General features: G+C 39.1%; 1 protein-coding gene and 1 long non-coding RNA gene across 3 annotated transcripts in view; one reads left to right on the top strand and one right to left on the bottom strand.

Moving 5' to 3' along the window:
* The window catches only part of Sp4 (Sp4 transcription factor), a 55,415-nt gene that overhangs the window by 36,052 nt on the left and 3,939 nt on the right, over window positions 1-15,424 (bottom strand). The gene's annotated exons all lie outside the window — the stretch shown is intronic.
* On the top strand, window positions 368-6,968 carry LOC125402720 (uncharacterized). The gene is made up of 2 exons (XR_007232713.3): window positions 368-569; window positions 6,588-6,968. It is a non-coding gene; the product is annotated as an uncharacterized LOC125402720 (long non-coding RNA).

The following is a 15,424-nucleotide window of genomic DNA, read 5'->3' as shown; positions in this document are numbered from 1 at the left end:
AGATGTGTTCTCAACAACTCTCCAGCTTAACTTTTTCACTATTTGGCAAGACTGTCTGGACAGCCAGCTCTTAGGGTTTGACTATCTTCATTCCCCAGTGCTAGAGTTACAGAAGAACGACCATGCCCAACTTTTTACATGGGTGACAGAGATCTGAACTTCGTTCTCATGTTTGCTTGACAAGTACTTTACCAACTGAGTCATCTTCCCATAGACTTATCTTTTATTATAATCCACTGACCTCCCCCATCAACAACTTTCCCTCCTAATATCTCTATTCATAATACAATTGCTTGGCACAATTTATCAAAAAATGCACACAGGGCTGTGGAGATGACTCAGCAAGTAAAATCTGCTATCTGAGCAAGTCTGATAACCCGAGTTCAGTCCCCAGAACCCACGTAAAAAGCAAGGTGTAGAGGTATGCATCAGGAAATCCAGCATTCCGAAGGCAATACAGGAGGCAAAAACAGGAGACATGTCCTAGAAGCTTGTATTGCAGGTCAGCTAATCCGGAACATGCCTGCAAGAGGCGAACAACCAGAGACAGCGTCTCAACAAAGCAGAAGGTAAGTAACAACTCTGCCACACTGTCCTCTGACCTTCACATGCACACCATGCCGTTCCCCCACTCTGTCTCTCTCAAACAAACAATTTTACAGAGTAAAAATGCAGAACAATGTTTACTGGCTTAATGGCTATTACAAGTTTCTATGTTTGCAAATCTACTGCTGAAAACAAAATAAAACAATAAAAACATTTAAAAATCAGGTTATTATAGCAGGTAGCTAAGGGACATACTGGGGTCTGTCGTTAAATAGAATATATGAAATAAAATTTAAATAAGCATATTAAAATTGAAGTTTAGCTTTTCTAGACGGAGAAACTATTCTATATATTGAGTTAACATTTGACAGCCAAATCGCTATCCCCAGACACTATTTCCCTAAGAAGGAGAGAAGCTGGCACAATTTGCCTATAATTATTTTTTTTCCTAAAGAAAAGCTTCTAATACTTGAATGTGCCTTTGAGCCTGAAGGACTAAAAGCTGCATTGTCTTGACATTGTCAACAACTAAAGATTTGATTTGGATAAAACACACCTAATACGGGCTTTAGTTTTTGTAGTTCTTATTAAACAAAGACAGCTGAAACACAGGTAACACGCTGGAGTTTGAGTCTGAAATGTACCTTACACGTCTGTTTATTTGTTCCCCTGCTGGTGGCACTATTCTGGGTTCTGGCGATTGTTGGGAGATGGTAACACAATGCAGGTAGTACTGGTTCTCAGTTCCCACTTTCTGTACTTGTCTGCCATGAGGTAAAAGACTTTGTCCTCCATACCCTCCTGTAGTCATGGTGTTCAGTCTGAGGTTGGTTGGCATCATGCACTTTGGCAGAATGTCAAGGCTGCATGCATGTACATATTGGCTTACACACACACACACCCCTCAGCAACCTGATTCAATTTAGATGCCTTCAAAAAAAAATCCCTTAACTCTTCTTAATACTATTTCTTAGTTATAAAATGTTTTGACTAAGAATAGCTTTAAAAACAAAACAATATTATAATGATTCAAAATAATCTTGTTGACAGAAAACAGCCACCGAAGAGTTTGTTACTTACAGTTTACAGGAGAAGGAGCAGAAACCCTGCCATGGATTTGAAAGGATACACAGCGGGCAGCAATGGGTGAACACCAGGAAGTAGAAGGGGACAAATTGTGGGAAAGAGCTTTAGTATGGTATCTGCAGGAAGGAGCTTGTAGGACAGGGTAGAGGAATTAGAATCTGCTTGCTTGACTAATTTAAAGGGCTCTTGACCATAGATGCTGCTCCTTCCTAGCCATCTGGTTTAGAACACTGTAAAAAAGACAGCTCAGATGATGAAGCCCTTGCATGAGAACCCAAGTTCCACCCCAGCACCTGGACATGTAAATGTTGTGAGACAGTAGCACCTGCTTGCAATCCCAACACAGGGGAGACAGAGTAAGAGAATTCTAGAGTTCGCTGGCTGCCCAGCCTATGTGGATCAGTGAGCCCCAAATGTCTGACTAAATTGCTGGAGGGGCAGCCCTACCAGGGCCAGTGAGGCTCCAGATAGCAAAGTATCATTCTGAGATCTGAATTCAACAAACAAGGTAGAGGGGGCTGCAGATCATTCAGTGGGTAAAAGTGCTTGTTATGCAAGTACAAGAATGTGAGCTTGAATCCTAGCACCCACGAAAAAGCAGGTGTGGTCAGGAGTACCTAGAACCCCAGCAGTGTGTGTATGTTGTGGGAAAAGGGTAGGAACACTGGGGTTTGCTGGCTAGCAGCACAGGCCTGGCTTTAGTGAGATCCTATCTCAGTGGAATAAGGCAGAGGGATACAAGCAGGACACCCACTATCTCCTCTGGCATCTACACATATCTGCAAACATTCATCACATAGACACACACACACACACACACACACACACACAAAATGAAATATCCTGGAGTTGCAGAGTTGGTTCAGTTGTTAAGAACACTTGCTGTCGTGCAGAGGGACCTGGGTTCAGTACCCAGCACTCACACACAACTCAAACCATTGTGACTCTAGTTACAAGGAATCCCAGCTTCCTCTTTCAGACTCTGCAGGCAGCAGAAACACACTATACCTATGCATACATACAAACAAAACATTCAAATATATAAAATAAAGATGAATAAACCTTTTAAAAGTGTGAAGGCTCTTGAAAACTAACTTCTGAGGTGAAAGCTCTAGCCTCCACATACCCACACATGTGTAAATTCGTAAGCAGGGGGAGTAATCAGGGTACAGATGGATTTGTACTGGAAATCACACTGGCAGGATAACTACCATCTCTACAAACTTGGCTAACTATAGGAGAGACGGCCACTCTAGGGCCAGCAGGGTCCCAGAGAGTAAAGCATCAGAAAACACAAAGATATGCTTAACACACCTACTTAAGTGAATCACGATTAATAAAAACTCAGAGAGAGAAACTGGGGGTCAACCTGAAGATCTGAAAAGCAAAACAGTCAGCCACTGGTTCTAACCTCTATCTCAGTCTGAAATGGTGATCCTGTATCCAGGAATCTCAGAATAAGACTGAGCCTGAGAGCTGTCTCCTCCCGTCTTATATTTCTCTCTAGGGCTGGGATTAAAGGCCTGCACTGCCCGATGTCTATGGCAACTAGTGTGGGTACTGGAATTAAAGGTGTGCGTTATTGCTGCATGGTCTATAAGGCTGGCCAGCACGGCTGCTTTACTTTTCTGATCCTAATAAATAATAATAAAGTTTTATTTATTAAAATCCAAGTGAAATACCACTACTTAAGGTAAGTAACAAAAATATATTTTTAATGCTCGCTATATATTATCACTCCGGTTATGAATTTATGTCACCATCTAACAGGAAATAAGATGGAAAAATACTAAAGACACACATTAATTCAGAAGAGGAAAGGCAAACATAATAGTATCAAGACATCTATTTAATGCTCTGGCATTTACAAAAAATATTTTCACATATAGCGCTCATTAACTCCTGGAGAAAAATTGTCTGCTAAGTAGACATAATCTTCATCCACAGCTGTTTATAAGGAGAGTCAAGGAGCTCAGCAGACCCCACCACATGCCAGACAGTAACTGGCAGAACAGGGGACCAACAGCAAAACATCCCTTCAGCTTAACCTGAATCTACGAACTACATAAAAATAAAGATAGTCATTCCCGATCAGTAAAGATTAATTGCTCATTGATCTTACTGTAATAGATGTGATTAACCTAATGAAAAAACATGAGACCCTTAATAACTAATAAAACACAAATCCTTTGCTAGGAGTATATGTAAGTGGGATACTAACAGTTTTTTCCTTAAGTTTCTATAACAGCAGTGTGCTAGACCTCAACATAATCTTTGATGTATATTTATAAAATAGCTTTTATTTCTCAGCAATCATTGTTAATTACATAGTTTTAAAATATGTTTCTATAAATTTGTATTAACCTACAAAATGAAATTCAAGCAAATAAAGTACTTAAAACTGCTTCACAGAGTGGGTATTAAGCATTCTCACCACTAAAATAATTATATGAGGTAATAATGTAGTATCTAATTAACTATAATATATTTAACCACAGCACAATATACAAATGCTTCAAAACTTCATGTCATACATGACTAATACAAGCTACTTTATCTGTCAATTAAAAACAAGCAAAAATTATAACTAAAAACTCCATTATGTTATCACTACTTCATTTCTGGAAAGTAGCTTCACAGGAAGCCATTTTATTCAGGCTTTAATGTAATCCAGGATTTCACTGTCTTGCCAAGGTTCAGTTAACAGTCCAGGATTACACTGCATTTGTGTGAGCAGTTGTAAGGCCACAGTAACTCTCCTTGCTCCTGCTTCTACCAGAAAATCACAAAATTCTAGCAAATCAAAACAGTACCCTGCTCTGAGGAGAACATTTAGGCTATAAACCAGCTGTGACAGTCTTTACCTGCTAGAAGAGGAAGCAAAACGCTTACTTCTTTTAAAGTGAGAACTAAGATCTACCTAAGATGTGTGCCTCTAACTTTCTACATTTTACAACAATGTGGCAAGTTCCTTAGTATACCTAGTCATGAGGAACTCAGGATAAAGCTGCAAGGTCAAGAGGCAGCAAGAAACACCTTAAACTCCTTCAAGACTGGGACCAGCTTCCACAAAGGCTACAAAGCAATACTGGACAAGTGACCTCTCTAAAGGTCACTGTGACCGTAGTACTGACACAGGGACTTGTTGCTTGCAAACTAGAGAGCTCAGCTCTAAGCAAGCACAGTCCCTGGTCTGAAAACACAGCTAGAGCCTCGTGAGATCACATACTCCTGTAACCCCAGCACTACAGAGGCTGTGGTAGCGAATTACAAATTCAAAACGACTCTTGGCTATACAGCACATTCAAAGATAAGTATTGAAACTGCGCCCAAAACTAAGGAAATCAAAACAAAAATGTTGGCTGTCTTTGAACAATCATCTTGATGTATCTGATACCATGGGCATTAGAGGGTTTCAGGTAAGGGCTAAAGGCCAAGGGTTTGGGGACCTCACCTCGTTATTTGCTATTCCTCAGGCTGGGTATGTACATATTTACAAGGATGCCAGCAAATGAATCATCTCCTAAAACATTCTGAGTCTGCAATAATGACTCAAGCCTAACTATTCTCTCTTTAAGGGAGAATAGCAAAACACATTAGGTTTGCCAAAAGAAAAACAAAAACAAAATCTTAAAATTTCTTGAAATATTGATAGACCTCATTCACAGTTAAACTTCAAACTAGCAATGGTTTTCCTCCTGACCTCATAAAAGAAAGTGAAGTTCAACCTGATACACATTGTACCTTTAAATTACAGTATTTTAACACTAAGTGAAACGTCTCTGCTATTTAAGATTACAAATCATATATGGTATTAGCTTAGACAAAGGAACCTTCTACCAAAGTCAAACCAAACCAAAGAGCCACATGGGTGGTGGCTTACACTTATAATCCCACCTCAGTACTTGAAAGAGGAAGATCAGGAGTCTGAAGCCAGACTGGGCTATAGGGAACCCTCTCTCAAATGAGTAATAAACAAAAGAAGAGGAGGACCAGGAGCAGGAGGGACAGCATTGCCATCAGGACCCCATTCCCACCAGTACACAACTGTTTCATGGCAGGACCCTCCCCCACACACATCAGTTACCACTGCTCATCCCAAACTGACTGTGAAGGAAATGTGTGACTTTCAGTCTGTGACTTAGTTATCACTGCCACTTCAGACAGTTGCCACGGAATCATTTAAACATCACTGAAAGCCATCTGAGTACTTGGGTTTCAGGGTTTTCTTTGTAATTTTAAGGGCAGGGCAGGAATGTGAAGTGGTGAGTTGATTTTTAATTAATATCCCGAACTGAGTTGGTATTTTTAATTATAAAATAAGGTTTAAATACACATACAATACAATCTCCTTAAATTTTTCATCAATGTTTTTAATGAGCCAAAGTATATGACTATAAATGTATAGAGGAGTATATACAAAGTCAAAATATACAAAATAAAACATGTACAATAAACGTACACACACACCCTCTACCTATGTATGTATGTTTAGATGTATCAATCTATTTAAAATGTAAATTCATTGATTATCACTGGTAATTTATAATCAAAAGACTGAAGAAAGTTCTAAACTTTCTCATGGTAACTACAATTCCAGTGGTGTCAAAGATTTCTTAAGAAAAACACACAAGAAAAGCTTTAAAACTTAGATAGAATTTGGGTTCTTTTTCCATATCTTCACTCACTAATTCTGTAACAACCAGAAAATTATTTTAACTTTCTTGGCCTTGATTTTGTCATTTATTAAAAACACTAGAATTTGGGTATTATTAGGTCAGTGGCCGAGCATATACCAGATAAGGCCCTAACTCAATCTCCATTCACACACACACACACACACACACACACACACACACACACACACACACCCATACAAAATAAAACCTGGGCTTGGGATGGATGTCAGCAGAGTGCTTGTCCACTAAGTTTGGGATTATGCATTTGGTTCCCAGCACTGCAAAGCAGAAGAGAACAAAAGCTCCTACAAAGAACCGAAGAATGAGAAAACAAAACCTAAGCAGAACAAAATACAGCCCGTGAGGGCTGACCTCTGCTCCTCCTGCGCCAGCCGCGGTGTCACACACAGTGGCAGACACTGCATGCACCTTGTTTACTGTGAGAAGCAAGAACAGCATCCCTGCTAACTGAGCTCATGTCACAGAAGAGAACACACAGGTTAAAGACTATGAATTCTATGTATATAATTCTTATAGTCACTGGGTTTTCTTACAGTTATTCCTTAGTGTTATTTCCTCCACAGAATGAAAGTGTTCATCTTTTAAAAACATGACATGTCATTTTCTAATAAAGGGAGTCATGAAATGTAAAACATATTCTTTGTAGTATTGTGTAACTATTAATGAAAATGAAATATAAAACTCTCACTTATATTCTTAAAAGGTTTGTAGAATGATTTTTAAAATTTACTCAAGGTTAGTGTGTGCATGTGTGTGTAGCCAAGAATATATTACTACTAGCCTAAAATTCCCAACCAAAGCAGGATTCAAAGTCATAAAATGTGTTTTCTAGTTTACTTCCCTGTGTGGTACATGTACTCCGTTCACAAAGGGGGCCAAAAAGAGTACTCTGCTGAAGACCCAGGAATTCATTATCTCACTGGGTAGATTCTACTATCACAGTCTGAGACACGTATGACATGGTGCCGCTCACCTCCAACAGTCCATGTAGAGCCTCAGCCATGAGGCTTAATCTCTTTACAGCTTTGCTTTCTTGTTCTGTAAGTATCTACGTTTGTCAACATACATCACTTCCCCAGTCTCGCCTGTTTCTGAGCTCTCCTATATGTTCTCTACTTCCAAACCCAGTATGTAAAAGTATAAGCCGGCAAGCAGGTGCAAATGCATTCAAGCGTATCATGTCCCTGACCCAAGCATCCTTTCCAGAAAAGTGAATACTTCCAGGATCTAACAACAGCTGAAGCAGAGCAGACATTTACTTCTTAACTACAGGGAAACACATGGCTTCTCCTGTATTTGTAGACATACCTAACCCTGCATCCTTGGTTGTATTTTGACCAAAGCTTTCTGATCTGTTTTACAAATTTCACTTAAACTCTATCTCATTGAAATCCAAGCACTGACACCTACAGCAGAGTTTCCCCTTGACTACTTTCCAGTCTTCTAGGGAATGGTACTCCGTGGAGTGCTTGCCGTAACCTCAAACAGATAGTTTTGATTATAATCTACAAAAGCCCTTTCTAAACACATTATCTGGCCTCATCGATGTAACACTATGACGTAAAGGAATGGGCGTCTATCACTATTCAGCAAGTTTGCCCAGTAACAGCTAATAGAACCATTAATGAAGGGCAGTATCCAAACAAAGTCTAAGTTTTAACTCTTAGTCTTGTTATCTGTGTCTGCAGGAACCAACAATAAAGCCACTACAAGAACGCACTTCTCTGATCAACGAGAACAGAGTACTTCCTACCTTCCTAAATGTATTACTATGCCTAAGGTTAAAAAAAAAAAAAACCTTCATATATTTGACTTATCACTTTTTTTCCTTACTCAAAATGTCCTTTGGTCTGAAAGTTTAAAACAAACAAAGAAACAAAAAACTTTCCTAGTAGATACATTGAGCTCATAAAAAAACAAAAAAATAGGAGAGAAAGAAAGAAAGCAAGAAAGCCACACATTCTGAATCTGTGTAGTCCAGGAGTTAAATAAACAAACAATGCTGTAACTGCTTCATGGAGTGAAGGCTCAACTAGTACCCTGGGTTTTCCAACTGTTTTCCTGATTCAGTTATAAGAGAGTAACCACATTATTCATACTGAACTACAAGTTCAATGTTGGACACTATACTAGATGTGTAAAGATACTAATGCCTTCTCATTCATCAAACCAAAGACCAACTAACAGAAAACTAACACATAGGAATTCTAAAAGTAATGGAGAGCGGAAACACACTTGTGAACTGGTCTAGAACTGGCATTACACCACTTCTACCATAACAAAGGTAATGCCACCCTAACTTCCCGATCATTAGCTGTAAGGACCATAAGTTTAAGAGTTTCTGTGTGCTCCAGTCAATATAGGACCAGACATCCAAATATCCATGTTCTTAGGTTTTAGAATTAGATCCAATCAAACTTTCTGTATAGCGTGAGCAGTTCTTCCATAATCTACAATCTCTGACGACAAAAAATAATTACCTAATGAAACCAATCATTCTATTGGTACAGCTCTTCTCTGAAATGTGGGACACAGCATATTCTGTTTCCCACGCTCAACTCTAACAGAACCACTTCCACCTTAGGAACTCAAGACAGTAGCATGCCTTCACTTGTGTCTATTTAACAGTGAAAACCCTCACTCTGACAATCCCAGGAATCCTTGCTATGATCATCGGCTTATTACCATCTCAATACACAGCAGTGCAGCAGCAGTCTATAGACAAAGCTGTAACTCAACCCACGACAAGCCAGTAACTAGTCCTGTTGCTAAAGGTGGGCTTTGCATCCTGTAGGTACATGATTCCCCGACTTTAAGTGGAGTATATTATCTGCTTTACTTATCTCCCCACTGATGCTTCCAGCCTATTATGTGCTCTGACTCTCAATTCTATATCCTATCATATGGCACTATCTTTCAGCCTTTTCTCATTTGTTAATTCAGTAAATAGGGCCATTCCTTCAGCCCTGTACTTAGAAAGCAATGGGGGTTGGGGGGGGGGAGAGTTATACCGTATCAAGGATAGAATCTAATAGCAAGACAGTAGACACTGCAATATGGTTGACAACCAAAGAATTTTTCATCCAATCGTGTACCCATCTATGAGTCTTTGAGAAGTTACGACCATATTGAAATTAAGATATAGTATAATTCTTTGTATGGTGGAGCACGCCTGCATTCCTAGCACTTGAGATGAGAGGCAGGAGGATCAAGAGTTTAAGGCTGGGTCTGGCAATGGCTAAGCAAGTATAGGTGATGCCACCAAGCCCAAAGACCTGAGTTCTATTCCTACGAACCATATGACAGGAGGAGAGAAGTGACTCCCACAAACTATCCTCTTTCTCCACATATGCTATGCTCCCGTTTCATAAATGGAACTTTTAAATGTAATTTTAAAAAGTTCAGTACCACCTTCCACTACACAGCCAGTTTCAGGACAGTCTGGGTTGGATGATGCTATCTCCAAACTCATAAAATAAAGCAAAGACACCACTGACATTAACTCCACGTGGATGTTTGAAACCTCCATAGTAAGCCCAAACTGTAAACTGGGGTGGCCACTTGAGACCGCTGTGTGAGACAAGTGCACAGGATGAAGAATGAAAACAAAGCAGCACAACCCTTTCTTTAAGAATATTAGCAAAGCAGAAACTCATACTAATACCAGGTTTTAAAAATACCTTCAACAACTGGTAAGGCTCTACATCTCAGCAAGAGAAACATGGACTATTTAAAGACAGGCTTCCTCAGTGGTCTTATCCTTGCAGTCTCTTATCACTTATGTATTTGTTCCCAAACAACTAAAGCTCAGTGAGGCAGACAGGAGGGATACACTACCTACCCACAAAATAATATTATGTGCTTAAATATTATGAATACAAACTCAGCACAGAACACATATTAGCTAGAGTAAATGTTTGCTTTTTCCTCCACAAGTACTACTTTTTAAAAAATGTTCATATATGATGGACACATAAATGGAATACTAGACCAGGGAGGCAGTGGGAGAAGGGTGAGGTCAGCCTGAGCTTTCTAATGAGTTCAAGGCCAGTCAGGGTTACACAGCAACGTCCTTTTGTCATTTTTAAAAACCATTTCTAGTGGACTGGAGAGATGGCTCAGAGATTAAGAGCACTGGGTCTTCCAGAGGTCCTGAGTTCAATTCCCAGCAAGATCTGTTGCCCTCTTCTGGTATGTGAAATTCATGCAGGCTGAACACTGTATATGTAATAAATAAATAAATATTTTTTTAAAAATCCATTTCTAGTTATTGTTTCAGAAAAGATATAAGTCTTTCACCTGAGGATCATACATAGAACTTACTAATAGTATTAGATACAAACTCTTTTATTTCTTATTTTTTTGAGATAGGGTCTCTATGTAGTCCAAGGTGGGCTGAAATTAACTATGTAAGCTAGGTATATCTCAAACTCATGACAAACCTCCTGCCTGAGCCTCATCTAGAGTTCTGAGAGTATCAACATGAGACCCATGTCCTCTTAGACTTCCAAGAAGTGAAAAATAACACTATCTAGTTCCTACATTAAGTTCAGTAACAGACCCGGAGAGCTGTATCCTTCAGCAATGTTTTATTTAATATGCCAGGTGACATAGGGATAGTCTATCCGTGAGAAGACAAACAAGAGAATTCTAGTTCTCTAAGTCCTAACTTCAGTCTTATTTTCTCATGTGCTAATAAAAGACTTGTATAAGCTAGAAATATAGTGGGAAAACAAAGGAGTCAGGACGGCACACTCTACTGTGAAACCTGTGTTACTCAACCCTTCTGAACTTGTAGCTTCTTCTACAAAGGGGGCTAGGAACGAGGGTGGGAGAGCAAGGTCTGAGTATATTCTAAGTTACCTTAGCAATGCCAATTTCGTTAAGCTCACCAAGTACCAGTTCCTTTGAAACAACTTGCTCATTCACTCAGCAGTAAAAATGGCACACACTTTGTACATTCCAGAGCAGAAAAGCACGCATGTATGGTCCAAGATCTGGTTCCCCCCTCAATCTTTATTGTCAACTTTAATGAGTCATCCCCAAAGTACTTAATGGAACATTGGAGAACCTGACCCACATTTCTATATTCACTTAAAATAGTAAAATAAAATACCTTTAAAAATAAACTTTCACAGCAATATGAAAAGGTCACAACTGTAAGCTATAATCTCAAAGATCTTTTCCAACTACGAAGCTATCACCTGGTAAGTGTTATTTCTGCAAGATTTACCCATGGCATCTCCCTTAGCTTCCTTCTTGATCAAGCTTCCTTTTCCATTTCTCTTCAATCTGTCTTAATGTGTGTTCCAATATTCCTTACATATTTCTTCATACTCTCTAAATTAGAGACTGGAAAATAGCCAGAAACACTTGACTCTCAGCACTCCTGAGAGATGGATCACAAACTCAAGACCACCTGGGCTTAATGTGAGTATGAGGTCAGCCTGAGTTATACAGGGAGGCCTTGTCATTTAAAAAACAAAAAAATAATTTGAAAAGGAGATGAGAAGTGTTCTTAGCTCCTCTGCCTGTCAAGGCCTCACAAGAGCTGTTGTCTTAGTCAGGGTTACTACTGCTGTGATGAAAACAACTTGGAGAGGAAAGGGTTTATTTGACTTACATATCTTGAGTTACAGTCCTTTGAGAAAAGTCAAGGCAGGAACTCAAGCAGGGAAGGAACTTTGAAGGCAGGGGCTGATGCAGAGGCCCTAGAGTAGTGCTGCTTGCTGGCTTTGCTCTTCATGGCTTGCTCAGCTTGTGTTCTTACAGAACCCAGGACTAGCAGCCAGAGCAGTGGGAGAGGGGGTGCACCCACAATGAGCTGAGCTCCCCACACCAATCACCAACTACATAATACCCTACAGGCCTGCCTGCAGCCCAATCCTATGGGGTCATTTTCTCAACTGAAGTTCCCTCCTCTCAAATGTCTCTACCTTGCGTCAAGATGACATGAAGCAAGCCAGCACAGATGTCCTTTTTAACTAACATGGCTTTACATGGAGTATTTTTTATCTTCTATGGAAAAAAAAACTTCTGGAGGCTAAAGATCAAACTGGTAGTTCTGAACCTGAACTTCCGTCCCTTATGATGAAGTTGAAGGTATTTACACAGTATTGGAAGGTTTTAGTGAAAAAGTAACAGAATAACTGACTGAAAAGGAAACGACGAAGCGTAAGTACGAGGATGATATATACAGGTATGGTTTTAAGAAGCCCAAAAAGGAAAAAAACGAAAAATACTATCTGTTATCTGTATTAAACCTTAAGCCACTTTTCTACTTTGAATAACGCAGAAGAAAACGTAAATGTTAAAAAGTTAATTCGACTAAGTTAAATTTGGACTCTTAAATTAAATGTAAGCTTTATGTTCTTTGGTTCCCATTTTTAAACAGTCATTAAGAACTGGCCTTTCCATTCCTGGCTTTATATTATATCCCCAGATTTGAAACCTTAATTCCCTATAAAGCAAAGGAATTACGTAAGAGACAAGTTCTTGGATTGTCAGCAACATCTTATCAAGTCTCAACCTCCTTTATGGGAAAACCAGCATAAAAATTTAGTTTCTACTGAAATTGACAAATCATCACTTAATCAAGCAAAAGGCTTATAGCACTACAGTGTGGACCACTTAGATTAATTGCTGAAGCAGAAACCAATGGTACCCATTAGCTCTCATTTATAACAAAAGAAAAAACAAAACAAAAAGACTAGAAAGCATTGTGAGAATATTAGCAAGACTTCTATTTTTACTTAACTAAAACATATCACAAAAGCTCTGCCTGACTCTGCCACCCCTACTGGGATTAAAGGTACAAACCACCAAACATGGTTCAAATAAAGGTTCATAAACTCAGTTGTTATCCATCGAATTCTTCCCAACAAGAAAATAAAGAATGTATCGGGTATATACTTATGTATATAAGTCTTTAATTATAACTACACTCTTAACTCATTAAATGCTGGATGCTTAGCTTAGAAATCAGAATTTTCAGACAAGAGCAAAGAAAGTACTTTTTCTGAACAATATGCCAAGGAAAAAGCTTGTCATTTCAAAAAATTGTGAAGTTCTTTAACTTCAAAATCTGGGTTCATTCAATTTGCCTTGTCTGATTCTTTCTCTTCTGTCCATACCAGATCTCCTCCACTTCCTGAGAAGGAAAAAGGAGCCTGAACCATAAGAAATGTTCAGTCTTGCTCACGAGCTAGCCATTATTCTGTCAAAGGTAATTAATTCTTCCAAGCTCTGAGATTTGTCAAGAGCATTTTCTTACTTATAAGCAGAGGGCCCAGGCACATAGCTCAGCTGGTGGAGTGCTAGCACACGTGATCCCATGGATCCATGGGTACCTCAGGCATGGCGGTGCACATCTGCAGTCCCAGCACTGGGAAGGTAGAATGAGGAGGGATCACTCACAGCCTGCTTTAGCTACGTAGAGAGTTTGAAGGCAACCCTGAACTGTGTGGAATCCTGACTAAAAGAGGAAAGTTAGCAGGCTGCGGGCAAGGCTGGGGAGAAGGAAAGTGGGTAGTCACTTAGAAAGAGTATCATCTAATACCCAACGGAAGCACAGTAGGTGAGCAGTTCCTGAGAGTAATTGAGTAACAAACAGAATTTTGAATGTTCCCAAGACAAAGAAATGACAAACGTCTGAGGTGATGACATAAGCACCCTGACCTAATCAATACATAGTGTAGAGTACTGAAATATCACATTAGACCCCACAACTATGTACATGAATTATGTATCAATTAAAAGTAAAATAACATTTTAATTTAATAAACCTGTGACTATTAACAGCAAATATTTTTCCATAAATTCAACACCACAATTCTGGAAAGGAAAAGGTTTGAAATAACAGAAAATGGCAACCGAAAGTATTAACTCTAAACTAGGGCTCATTTATAAAAGGGATGTAGGCATGTGTTCTCCCTCTTCTCATAAAGCGCTTAGTGTTCTGCTTCTAGTGTATTTTAAAAATAAAAACAAAAGAAATTAATGAAAACAAAGCAATTTCATTAGATTCACTGTTACCACTCTGGAACATTGTTCCCATGTTCTGAACCCTCAAAGAATACTGTCCAGTTTGCTAGCTAACAGAATAAAACTGCCAACAGCTAAACCTAAATTCGTGTGGAAATCAGTCTACTTCTACTCTTTATACTACAATCATCTCCTTACAGTGTCAACAAAACTTTAAATTGTTGAGTTTCAGCAGAGAGGAAAGTCTTCGTGTGTGGACTTCACTTAAGCAGATCTCCTAAACTATGCAAACTCTAAGTAAAAAATATAGGAATAACTATATCTAGTAGGAATGTTCGTTGGGGTATTGTGTGTAGTGTGACTAAAATGGCTATCTGTCAACCAAACACACTTGGGCACGTATTAACTGGCTTAGCACCACCTGCTCCCAGTTCTGCCTTCTGACTCACTGTTGATTCTACCTCTGCCCCCCAAATTTTACCCCTAAAAGCTTTATCTTCCATGGTTTATAATTCACCATTCCAGGAGTTGGGGGTCAGAATACTGGATTACCTTCAATTTAGTAAGAGAGAATTTCTGGATTGCAAAATGTTAATTAGAGAGCAAAAGAACTGGCCATTTCTCTAACCCATTTGATAAATTACTCAGTGCTATGAACCACAATTCACTAATGTTTAACAGGCAAGATGAAATGTAAATAAAATAATTTCTGCTTTGACAATGCAAACTATTATTCAAAACACCAAACCCAGGCACTGTTCTGAAGCACTCCAGTTAGTTTTTAGAATGAGTAGGAACTACACAGAGTAAGGACTGGAAACAGAACCATCACTTACATACTTGGGTACTAAAATTTTAGGTGAACAATCACACTGAAAACACTGACAATATACACACAATATTCGCGATAAGAGCCACTAGCTAAATGTGGTTACTTGAATAAAACTTAGACTTCAGTTCCTCAGTTAATCTACTTTTACCATGTATTACACGCCCAGTCACTGTGCAGAACTAGTGGACAACTCTGGAGAGGACAGACACAGCATGCAAACATCACACAAAGTTCTGCTGGGCAGTGTTGTAGAGGTAGGAGATAAAAATGTAATTAG

The sequence above is a fragment of the Myodes glareolus genome, chromosome 11 (genome assembly GCF_982192425.1).
Source record: "Myodes glareolus chromosome 11, mMyoGla1.1, whole genome shotgun sequence".
Classification (NCBI taxonomy): Eukaryota; Metazoa; Chordata; class Mammalia; order Rodentia; family Cricetidae; genus Myodes; species Myodes glareolus.
The sequence above is the reverse complement of the archived record's forward strand: the minus strand, read 5'-3'. Positions and strand labels throughout refer to the sequence as shown.